Source organism: Eleutherodactylus coqui, chromosome 6, assembly GCF_035609145.1.
Source record: "Eleutherodactylus coqui strain aEleCoq1 chromosome 6, aEleCoq1.hap1, whole genome shotgun sequence".
Classification (NCBI taxonomy): domain Eukaryota; kingdom Metazoa; phylum Chordata; class Amphibia; order Anura; family Eleutherodactylidae; genus Eleutherodactylus; species Eleutherodactylus coqui.
Genome location: NC_089842.1, coordinates 173,066,849 through 173,078,872, shown reverse-complemented (window position 1 = coordinate 173,078,872; position 12,024 = coordinate 173,066,849). Strand labels below are relative to the sequence as shown.

At 43.7% G+C, this 12,024-nt stretch overlaps 1 protein-coding gene across 5 annotated transcripts in view; it reads left to right on the top strand.

Moving 5' to 3' along the window:
* Window positions 1-12,024, top strand: part of DAAM1 (dishevelled associated activator of morphogenesis 1) — a 188,686-nt gene that overhangs the window by 85,215 nt on the left and 91,447 nt on the right. The gene's annotated exons all lie outside the window — the stretch shown is intronic.

The following is a 12,024-nucleotide window of genomic DNA, read 5'->3' as shown; positions in this document are numbered from 1 at the left end:
AGGCTAGGGATTGAGAAAGCGCTGCCTCTGATTGGTTGAGCGCTGTGGCCAATCAGAGGCAGCACCCAGCCGACAAAATCATTGGTTTTATTATCATGCGTTTTCATTCACTCTTGCATCGCAAGGATAACGGATCACCAGTGGGTGTTCACCCTAAGGGTGACCCAATATTTTAAATTGCCTGCCTCCATAGTGATTTTGAAGGTCATGGTGAAATTACCTGTAATTGGTTTTGGTAAAATTGTCCATTTATTTAAAGGGGTTGTAGCAAGCTTTCACGTTTTGCCATATCCACAGGGGATAACTTTTTGATCGGTGGGAGTCTCACCATTGAGACCCCCAACGATCTTGAGAATGGGGGTCTCGTGTCCCCTGTCCTTCTCACTGTGAGGTCACTGCAACCCCGACAGTAAGGAGGAGACTGAATGGAGCGTTAGTCACACTAGCGCACCATTCACTTTTAATTGGGCTGCTGAGATAGCCGAGTTGATGCCATTCTGCTATTTCCATCATCCCCATTGATCTAAATGGAGCGCTGACTGCGCATGCTCGACCAACGCTCCGTCCAGCAGAGAGAAGCGACCTCCGCAGTGACAGGAGAGTGGAGCACAGGAGTCCTGTTCTCCAGATCGGCAGACCCCCGCCAATCAGCAAGTTATGCCTTATCCAGTGGATAGGGAATAACCTGAAATCTTGGTACGCATTGGTGGCGCATTGATGGCATAGGTCACCAGTGTGTGATCGGTAAGGGTCAATGGCTGTCTATGCAGCTGACTGTAAAAAGTTACGTAGAGCATTCTAGCGCCACAGCTACTTTATTGGACGTCAGTAGTAAACCCCTTTTAACACAAATTATATGTTGCCAAATTGTAGATAATATACTTTGGGTTGGCGACGGTGGAGACATGTCTATCTACAAGTTCTTTACATAATGGCATCACCGCTGTGCTCACCTTTTAGGAATTGGCCTCTTGTTATCACATGGCTACATTAGTAACACTGCAGTTCAGGCACGCTATCTAAGGACATCAAGTGTTTAACATTCAGAGCCGCGCTCTTCATCTCATTAAGACAATGTTGTATTCTGCGTAGCGCCCTGATGCACCTAGAAGCCACTATAAGTACCTTGGCGCAGTGTTATTGATGTCGTCTGGGGTTTGCAGTGCTGAATATTTTACTGCATGTTACTCAGTTAATGTACTTACATCATTTGGTGCAGGAATGTGGATATGCTGTCGCTCAATGACGCGGTTTCTTACACAGTCTCCCCTATAAAAAGGCTTTAGTCCGGGGTCGCATGGGTGTATTTGTGTGCATATTTGCACATGCAAATTTTGCATGCGCAATACGCTGAGAATAGAATCCATTGAGTTCATGAGTTCTATTTCATTTTTTCTGCACGTTTTGGCTTCGCAAAAAAAAAATGCAGCATGTTGTATTTTCCCTCGCTTTTGTGCACTAAATGACCCTATAGTAGTCAATGTGTGAAACTATGTGTGCACACTGTAATTGTGCAGATGAAAAAGAACACATCTGGAACTCAGACTAATTAGCCATTTCAATCAGTGCATATTTTTTGTGCTGTATGCAAATGCATATGCCTTGCACAATGAAGAAGTACAGCAAAATAGGCCAGTGTGCACGCAGAAAAAAAAATTGTTCGTTCCGCAGATGCGTGCACAAATACACATACGCCCATATGACGCAGGCCTTAGGCTTAAGGTCCCTGAATTGCTTTCGCATGTGAAACTTTTAATTTTCTATTCGGAATCTTCTCAGTTATCTTGGCATCATTGATGCTGGTTTTTCAAGGTGGAAGAACCTCCAATAACGGTTATTACAGTGTCCTTGGTAGTTGAGGGTCAGAAACGCTCTTTTCTCCTTAGGGAGAGCAACTATATACTATAAAAAGTCTGACTTTGACTTGAAGGAATGCTGCCTTTCAATAGGTGGCACTGTGGAGGATTTATTCCAGCTCCCTTACTTGGTAGTTGACACGTGCATCTGCATTGTGATACGCATTTGCAGAGACGTACAGAGTAGTCCGGGCCCTCGGGTTATAATGGTCATTGGGCCCTTAGTTAACCACCTTACTTAAGGCTCCTTAATGCCCAAATTCAGTCCTCCCTGCCTGCTACCCTACCGTCTCATATGTAATTACATTAACTCTTCATATATGAACAGGCTATACACTTCATGAACAGGTTATACACTATCCGACCAACAGTATTTGGATGGCCCAATCAGTAGAACAATTCCAACAGTGGCATTTAAATCCCCCGTGATCGGGGATCCCATAGCGCCCCCCTGCGATGAGATCGCAGCGAGCCATGTGGGTGTCATGGCAGCTGGGGGCCTTCTGAAAGACCCCAGGGGTGTCTTGGCAGTATGCCTATCAAGCCAACCCTGTGGGGTGGCTTGATAGGCTGCCTGTCAGGTTGCAGTATGATGTAATGCTATGACATTACATCATACTGCAGGAGCGATCAAAGCTTCGCTGGTTGTGGTCCCCCAGGAGGTCTAAAAGAGAATGTAAAAATAAGAACAATAAAGTTTTTTTTTTTACTAATTATTAAAAAAGAAAGTACTAAAAGTTCAAAGACCCCCCCCCCCTCCTTTTGCCATATTTACAATAAAATAATCTAAATAATAAAACAGAAATACATATTTGGTATCGCTGCGTCCGTAAAAGTCCAAACTGGCAAAGTAATGCAATATTTACCATGCACGGTGAATGTCATCCGGGAAAAAAATAAATAATGCCAGTAATGCGTTTTTTTGGTCAGCATGTCTCCAAGAAAAAGTTTAATAAAAAGCGATCAGAAAGACATATGTAGTTAAAAATGGTACCAATGGAAACTACAGGACGTCCCGCACAAAATGAACCCTCGCACACATGGTATATTAAATAGTACCATTGAAAAATACAACTTGTCCCACAAAAAAAAAGCCCTCATACTGCTACGTCGATGTATAAAGAAATAAAGTTAACATTTTTTTAGGGGGGGGGGGGGCGAAAATAGAAAAAAAAAACTAAAAATCTCCATTACTAATAGGTTATAGGGGTTCTGTCATAAAAAAATTCAATACTTGCCTATTCCACCCTAGGCAGCCTTCTTGCCAAATCTTCACCACACTCCTGGCTCCTCCAGTCCCCAGGTCATGTCCCCTCCAGTCAGCCAGATCCTTTTCTTCTTGTTATATAGCATACATTCACAGGCTTTCTGCTTCCTGTAGGTCCATGTACGCTACATCACTAGGATTCGGCATTCCCTGCTAGGCAGTGAACGCTACGTCACTAGTGATGTACCGTATATGGACCTACAGGAAGCAGAAAACCTGTGAATGTATGCTATATAACAGGAGGAGGGAAGATCCGGACAGCTGGAGGTGAAGTGACCGGGGGACTGGAGGAGCCAGGAGAAGATCAGCAAGGAGAAAATGTTTTTGTTTTTTTTTTTGTTGTTTTTTTTTCTCTCTGACAGAACCCCTTTAAGATGCAGACTCTTGGAGGTGTCAGCAATAGTTCATTTTCCTTAACTTGCCACGTTCCAGGGATCTTACAGAGTTACACGCAGTATCATTGTTGGCGATCACATTAGTAGACTATTGGTTCCTGACATTTCCGCTAAAACCCATATCAACTGTAAGTTAGATGATCATAATGTGGAGGAGCAAGGGCTGCACCATGCACAAACCAGTAACCGGACCACCCAAATAGTAACCGAAACGGACAAACGACAGCTGGGAGGGGCTGGTCCACCATCCAGGAGCGCACTGGGAATCTGCAAGTGGAATCAAAGTCAGTGTCAGCAGCGTACGATGGGAACCGCACACTACTGGATATACGGGTTATACCACCGTAAACAAGCCGCCCAACACAAAGCCATCACGATTCTTGGTGAGGTGTCCAAATACTTGGTAGGATAGTGTAGATACAGCCCAGATTGTTTTTCATACGTAACAGATTTGTTGCTTTCTTTGCCAGCACTTTTTGCCAACCCTTCATAAAACCGCAGCAAAGAAGCACAATCAAATTATGCTTTACATCATAATCCCTGATTTTCTTCTGGGCTTTGAAAACCATTTTTTTTTCAAATTCCGTTTAGTGAAAATTTAAAAAAAAAATTTTTAATTATACATTTATTACTAGACTGGTTTAGTTACCTGCAGTCACTAGGACATAATATAATATATATTTGACTGGATATTATTTAGACCCAGTCTGCTTTCTAATTGTCCATGTAGCAGTTACTTGCTATACTCGGCTATCAATTTGAGTATATGACCTGCACAGACAAGTGTACGCTCCGTTCACAGGAAGAGTCTGGTTGGAGTCAGATCGCTCAGGAATAATGATCAGGAGCCTCCTGTAAAGCAGCATGGCCAGGGCTTCCTTATTTACATGGCATAGAAGAGTGTGGTGTTCTCTAAACTGATAGAAGAATGCAAATGCTAAACAAACACGGAGGCCTGTTTGCCTTCACAGTTTATTCTTCGCTTACAAACTGGTGACATCTATTAATCGTGGTGTTACTGGCAATGGAAACAAGGCAGTAAGGTACCTTTACACAGGGTGACTGGCGGGCGTATAAGCGCCTGACAGCCGTCCCACAGACTACCACCCGACTATCACTGCTGAGCTTACATAGGAGGAAGAGTCCTTCTAGTGAATAGAGGTGGGCCGGCCGCAGATCATTCTCTCCGCCCGCCTTCATTTACAGTAAACTGAAGTTGCTCAAACATTGAGCGGCTTCTGTTTACACAGCTCGTTAGCCGCTTTGTTTTTATTTCTGGTCCTGTAACAGGTGAGCAATTTGTGACTCAGCGCCCTGTTAGCGACTGCGTGTTCACAGGACGATAATCGCCCTGTTTCCAGCGAGAATTCAGGCGAGAAGCGCCCCATGTAGAGGTACCTTTTAATGAGTGCCTGCATTTTCACCATTGGTCGTTTTCGTCTCTTTCCAGCATCTTATATAGCACTATATGGGGCCGCCTTCAGCTCCCGTAATGAGACGAAAAAGGCCGATAAAGCAGAAGTGCTCCGAAGGTGCAAGTGCAGGTGCTCTTCAGTATTTGAGTCAGACTCTCTTAAAGGGGTATTTCGGTGACCGTAAATTATCCACTATCTGCAAAATAGGAGATAACTAGCTGCTAAATGGTTGTCAGAATGCTGGGATGCTCACTGATCGCCAGAATGGGGGTCCCATGTCCCCATTAGAGACTGGCAAATTGAATGGAGGGGCAGCGCGTATGCTCAGCCACCGCTCCTTTCATATCAATGGGAATACCAAAATAGTAGAGTGGTCAGACCCCCACCGATCAGCTAGTTATCCAAAACCATAATGTTACAGGAATATAAGTAGATCTATCTATGGGGGCTATTAGAAGTAATTCAGTAGTCTGAACCTTGTGAACTGAGTCTTTATAGCAGCATAGCACTTCTGGGCAGTAGAGCAATTGGCAGTCTATGTGTCGCTGTATGGCACCATGCTACCAAGGTATTCTCTTCTAGTTACTTTGTATTATGACTGTAGTATGAGCCAGGGCTTTAGGAATTCTGCGCAGTGCTGGCTAGAACATAGATCTTGCCAAAGTTGAGTTACCATTCACTCTACTGTTACTTGAGGTGGAGGCAGCCTGCAGGTTATTGCTGTAATATCAGAGGGTAAATGTACAAAGTAGGTGTTTATTACGTATCCATGTAATATGTATGACTGCTCGTTGTCATTTGCAAGCCTTTGATCCTTAATAATACTGTTGAACTAGCCCACAATCCAAGTTTGCCATTCGTATTCTGTATGACTTGTAAGCCCTTCTTAATTATGTATATTACAGCATTCCAATTTTATATTGTACTATCCAAATCAAAAGATTGCCCCCTTGGGTATACTCCCACAACCGTAATCTCCTTAATGTTTTTTCAGATGTGCAAAAAGTGGGTCAGCGTGTATATCTGTTTCTGATTTGTTATTATTACTACTCCCGCCATTTGGTTTTTATACGGTTTGCAGTATAATTTGCTGCCACAAAATAAAATACAGTCCATTCAAATATTCCCTCTGACTACTTCATATACAGTACTCTTAACATATAGACCATTGTTGATATCCATAATACCTCCCAAATTATAGTGCCACGCTCGGTGCTCCTGAAATAAGCATCTGTATACTTCCTTACTCCGTTCCCACTTGGAATACACACTGCAGCCTCTTCTGGTTTGTTCCCTGAATGCTCTGCACTGCTATAATGGCCTAGCACTAGCCCATATCAATTTGAGGGTATAGTATTATTTTTCGAGCTCCCCTGTCCCTTAGTGATATACAGCTGCATCCACTTCTGGAGATCTGGAATACAAAAAAAAGCGCTGTAAGGTGAAAAAAAAATTGCAGTGGCATCTAGAAAAAAAGTAATTAACCCATTGGTCCTCCACCCACACACCCTCACACCAAATTTGCCTAGATGATTAAAGGGGTTGTCCGGTTACTCTTTAATATTTCAATGTACGAATACAACAAGTCCAGCAGTACTTACCCGTCCTCGGTCCCAACGATCCGTCTCCAAGGTTCTCCTGGTTTCTGTTGACAGCAGAAGTCATCCCTGCCTGGTCTCCTGGCATCAGCACTCATATCCTGGGAGCCATGATCAAAACGTTACCGGATAATCCCTTTCGTGGCCGAAAGTAGCAAAGTAGTAGGTAATTAACCACTAGAGTTTGAGAACCATAACTGACAACCTATTCTGACTGCCACATAGATGAGTGGTGCTGATTTGGGGGGGGGGGGGGGAATCCCAGACCAATTTTGAGGTTATTCTTGCACGGCACGTTTTGTGATCCATTTAATTTATATGTCGGGAAAGTACCCGAAGCAGGTGTCAAATGAATCTATAGGTTTCATCCATCGAACGTATAACCTATAGATAGAGGTCCCTTTGCCCTCCTTTTGCTAGCTACCCATCCTTCTTTTTTTTTCTGGACTCATTCTGTTTTTTTATCCATTTAAATGGGTACCAGTCTAACGGTGATGGATACCACTGTGTATGGCATCTGTCTCAGGCATCCCTTTTAATTGACACATTAACCCCTTGAGTGGCGGGTTTCCTACCACCCTGTCGTGCCCACCAGGGCAGGTTTTTTAAAATGGTCTAATCATTGAATTTCAACCAATTTTGCAGTTGCGTCTCAAGAGACATAACTTTTTCATTTTTCCATTGACATGGCCATATAAGGGCTTGTTTTTTGCTGGGCAAGTTGTGATTTTTTAAACAGGGGGGGGGGAAGAAATGGGGAAAAAAGACAAAAAGGGGCCATGTCATTAAGGGGTTAAATAATGCATTAACTTCCTTCTCTGGGTCATTATGATGCATGGATACCACATGTGTGATTGTATTTTTGATTTTTTACAAAGTAAAGGGAGACAAGTGTTTTTATAATTTTTTTAATAATTTTTTTCCTTTCTTTTTTTTATTTTTTTGTCCCTTTAGGGGAATTCCACAGGGACCCATCAGGACCCCTGATCACATTCCGGGGGTCCGATGGTGACAGCTCTTTACATGCTGCAGTGACAGCCCTTTACATGCTGCAGTCACATAGACTGCAGCATGTAAAGGGTTAACACAGCAGAGATCGGAGGTTTTCTCTGATCTCTGCTGTAAGAGCAGGTACCTAGCTGTCCTCTGACAGACAAGCACCAAGTTCTCCCTGCCACAGAGACCATCGGCTTGCTTCTGACAAGCCAATGGTCTCTATGGCAACCTGTAAACAAAGCAGGAGTTTGCCGGCATGTCGGCAATATCTTCTGCTGGTTTTTCAAAGCCCTTGCACTGCTCTGTGTGGGTCTGTGCAGGCAGAGCACAATGTCACAGCTTGTGGCATTGTGCTCTGCAGCTCCCATAGTGATACATAGCCTGGAATTCTTCCGGGCTATATCGCTATGGGCAGTGGAGCTCGTCCCGGAAAATTTCCGGGCGTGCCACTCAAGGGGTTAAATGATTTTCAATAGTTTTTCATGACTGATCCAATAAACGAATACAATTTTAGCAATATGTGATCTAACGAATGAGGGTTTTTTTCTTACAAGGTGCCCTTATATCCGATGAGTGATGATGCCACTCTTAAGGCCCTTTTTCATGGGCTGCTGATAGGGCTTACTAACGTTCGTGCCCAATCATCGGCTCTTGTGACTATGCTCATTGTTCAGCTGATTGGCTCTTTCTTGCTCGCTCATTGACCGCACATCTTTCCAAGTAAATGGAGAGATGGGTTGTTGAAGAAAGCAATCTATATGGGGGTGAACCATCATTAACAATTGTTCTTCCCTATACCAGCAATCCTTTACCACATGTGTACAGTAGAACAAGCGCCAATTAACATTCTATATTGGCGCTTGTTAAAAACTGCAGAGGATCTGCCTGTGGAAAAGGGCTTTTAAGCATTCGTCAGAGTCTTCGTTAAACATATACATTGGGAGCTTTTCCCAGCACATATGTTTAATGGAAGCCATTAACATGGTGTGAAAAGAGCCTGATCCTGCACAAGTCCTTTGAGACAGTTGCCACTCCCAGGATACAAGTTAGCTAGCAGCCTGGAGAGTGATTCATTGTAGCAAACCTGCAGAGAGATTAGTGTACAGCAGCTGATGTGTTGAGCTCGTAGAGCATTGTCCAGGCTGGATACAACTATATCTATTTGGGGTTCCCCTACATTGATGGTAGTCATCTGAACCCAACGATAACTGTAGAGTCGGACGACTCTCTAATGTGTATGGGGCTGGATCAAGTTTCCTCTCAACTTATGAATTCGAGGAAAAGATGAATCATGGGGACATTGAATTTCAATTTCCGACAGTTGTTGAATTTGTATGGGTAAATTTACCTGATAACAGGACTAGATGTTCACGTTCATGGACGGTGAACACATCTTAGATGTCAAGTAATTGAAACACAAAGTAGATTAAAAAGCTGTATAACGTGTTATTTTACACGGGATGATGTGTCGGCCAACAGGGGCCCAACAGGTCGTCCCAGCAAAAATGGTTCCTGTGCTTTTACACCAGAACCAGCATCACTGACTGAATGGAGGTGGAGCGGGCCAGGGATCATTTCAGTTTCTCTCGCCTCCATTCACAGTAAACAGGCAGTCTTTCATAAGTGACTGCCTGTTTACACGGAATGATACGTCTCATTCGTCATTAGGTCCCGGCATGTATTGACACTGAATGATAATCATTCAGATTCTCACTGGATCACCGGAATCCAACTAGGCTATAAAAGAATAAGTGTATAACCCCTGAGTTATCGGTAAAGTTGTTGGATCTGATGTGCACTTTGTATGTGAGCTGGAGGACATGGTACATGCCCCGATGGTGATGACTCAATCCACAGAAAGGAGATGACTTGTTCATAGGTCCGTCCTGTGACCCGGGAGGCAGTTCTGTAGGACTGCGGAACAGAGTGAGATAGGAAATAAAGAGATGTATTGGAGGAAGGAGACGGTAACTCACATCCTCTTCAGTATACATTGATTTTCCCTATCACAGGGATAAACAAACTACACTGGCGGCTGTGTAAAATGCAACGCAGCATATTAGTGTTCCCTGATGTCATTTATTAGGCGCGCTCGCCACTTCCCAGTATTGCTTTTCTTTGTTTCATTTATTGCCGTAATAGTTACTTGAAACCGAGCTCACAAAGTGATAAAGAACATCCGCACACGAGAGCGTTGCTTTGTCTCACAACCTTCCCTTCTCCTCACAGGGGTCTCTGATTATATTGACCAGGGCTCATTGACACAGGTGGATGCAGTTTTGGTCTGTGTTGCATCTGTTTTTATTGCGGATGTGTCATCAATCTTTACGCTCCCATAGATTTTCATGGGCATGCATAAAAGTCTGGTTACACCAATTTATTTTAATGGGCCCGTGTGCTGTCCATATTCAGTCAGTAAAAAATACGTAGCGCACACAGATAGATACGCCAGTGTGAATTGGCGCTTAGAATTGAAATAAGAATTTCATTAATTCACCAGTTCCCATACATATCACAGCTTTAATAACCAATCGCATTAGTGAGTCTGCTGTCCTGGCTTGTTCTGTCTACCCAGTCACACTCATTGGCACACACACGAGTGAATGGGACCAGCTGCAGTACCAGGCTTAGCTGCCCGGAGGTACAAGCCTATGTGCCCGTTTTAAGAAACAGGAGTAAAGTTATTAGTTAACTTTCGCATTTCCAGGAGGAACAGCAGAGGAACGGCACAATGCAGAGTTCTAAGAAAGGATGTTCCAGAATTATTATTTCATGCGGAACACATGGATTTACTAACTAGATGTGTCAGGAGAGCTGGCAGGTCCTCTTCTAATTGCCTAAATCACAGAGAAACCCTTTAAGCCCCAGGTGATTGTTTTTTTTCTCACAATCTATAATTACGGGGTCCGAGGTGACGTGTGAGACAATAACAAAAGGCACAGGTTTTAATATGGGCCATTAGGTCTGGTGCTATACGGAGTTGTTTGAGGATAATTTATATCTTTCCCCTTTGCTTTTAAAGAGCAGCTGATGGCGTTATTCTTACTTCAAAAGGGCAGCGCAGCGCCCGGGCATCTGCTGCTAATTTGTGGCAATGAAAGCCAAGCAGCTTCAGAACTTAGCGCAGGTAATGAAATATTAAGAGCCGTCTGTTTCATGTTTACCTGCCATGTGCATGGGAAGGTGCAGCTGGGAAATTAGATGCTTTCAAAGAGTTGTGGGTGTTGAAGGCTTCTTCCGTCTCGTGAGCAGAACACAGAACAGCTCTTTTATGTGCACCCTTCACCGGGACACGTTGCACATGGCCACTTTGTCACGGCTGAAGGGCATTTACTCCTAAAATAAGAAGGCCATGCGAAATCTTTGTCCGTTTTTATAGAGCAAGGGGAAGGATTTTGTCAATGGTGGTAATAGTAATTATCTTTCTATAAGGTGCTGGATAAGCACGTTTAAAGCGACTCTCCAATTTCAGGGTAACCTTTTTTGTTGCATGACCCGATGAGGCGGAGGGTATATTACCTGCACTTGTTGTTCTCTACGGTCTGTACGGTCCACCAGTTCTGGTCGCAGTTTGCAGCCAGCCAAGACGGCTGCTGCAGTTTTCTGTCTTGCTACAACACACTGTGCACTGTTCTGATTGGCTGGCACTGATCACGTGAACAGCACTGGCCAATCGGAGAACAGATAGTGCATTAGTAGTCTAATACTACCAATGCACTATGGGGGTTAGATACTCTGAAGATTGCATCGACCATCTTGGATAGACTAAAATACCTGCACTATAAAATGCTGCAGATTTGGTACAGCCAATTTTGCTTCAGAAAATGTGCCATATTTCTGCCATGTGTGACCATACCCTTTAAAGCAGTGTTTCTCAACTCCAGTCCTCAGGACCCCCAACAGGTCATGTTTTCAAGATGGCCTATAGTAAGAACACTGGTAGCAATGTCTGAGGCACTGACAATAATTACATCATCTGTGCAATACTAAGGAAATCCTGAAGACATGGCCTGTTTTGGGGTCCTGAGGAATGGAGTTGAGAAACACTGCTTTAAAGGATGTTTTCATGCGGTGTATGCACTGTCTATTTTCCACCATGCATTTGCATGTAGAAAATCTGCAGCGTATTTCAGTGCATGACGAGAAATCTCAACCACACGCTAGAAAAGATCTGCAGCGTAAATTGACCCTTGGCGCAGATTTTTATTTCGCAGCATGTCAATTTGTGCTGCAGAATTGTGCTTTTCACCTCTTCAAATGAGGTTGTGAAACTTTTTTTTTTTTTTTTACCACAATACGTCCCAAATGGATGTACTCTTTTTAAGTATTAATTCAATGTGACTCAGTTGACCTCACATGCTCGCCTCCAGGACTTCACCAGAGCAGCACCTATCCCCTGGAACGCTCTACTCCATGGCATCTGGACAATTCCAGATGCACTAAATTTCAGACGCACCTTAAAAACGCCCCTCTTCAGGGAGGCATACCAAATCCCCT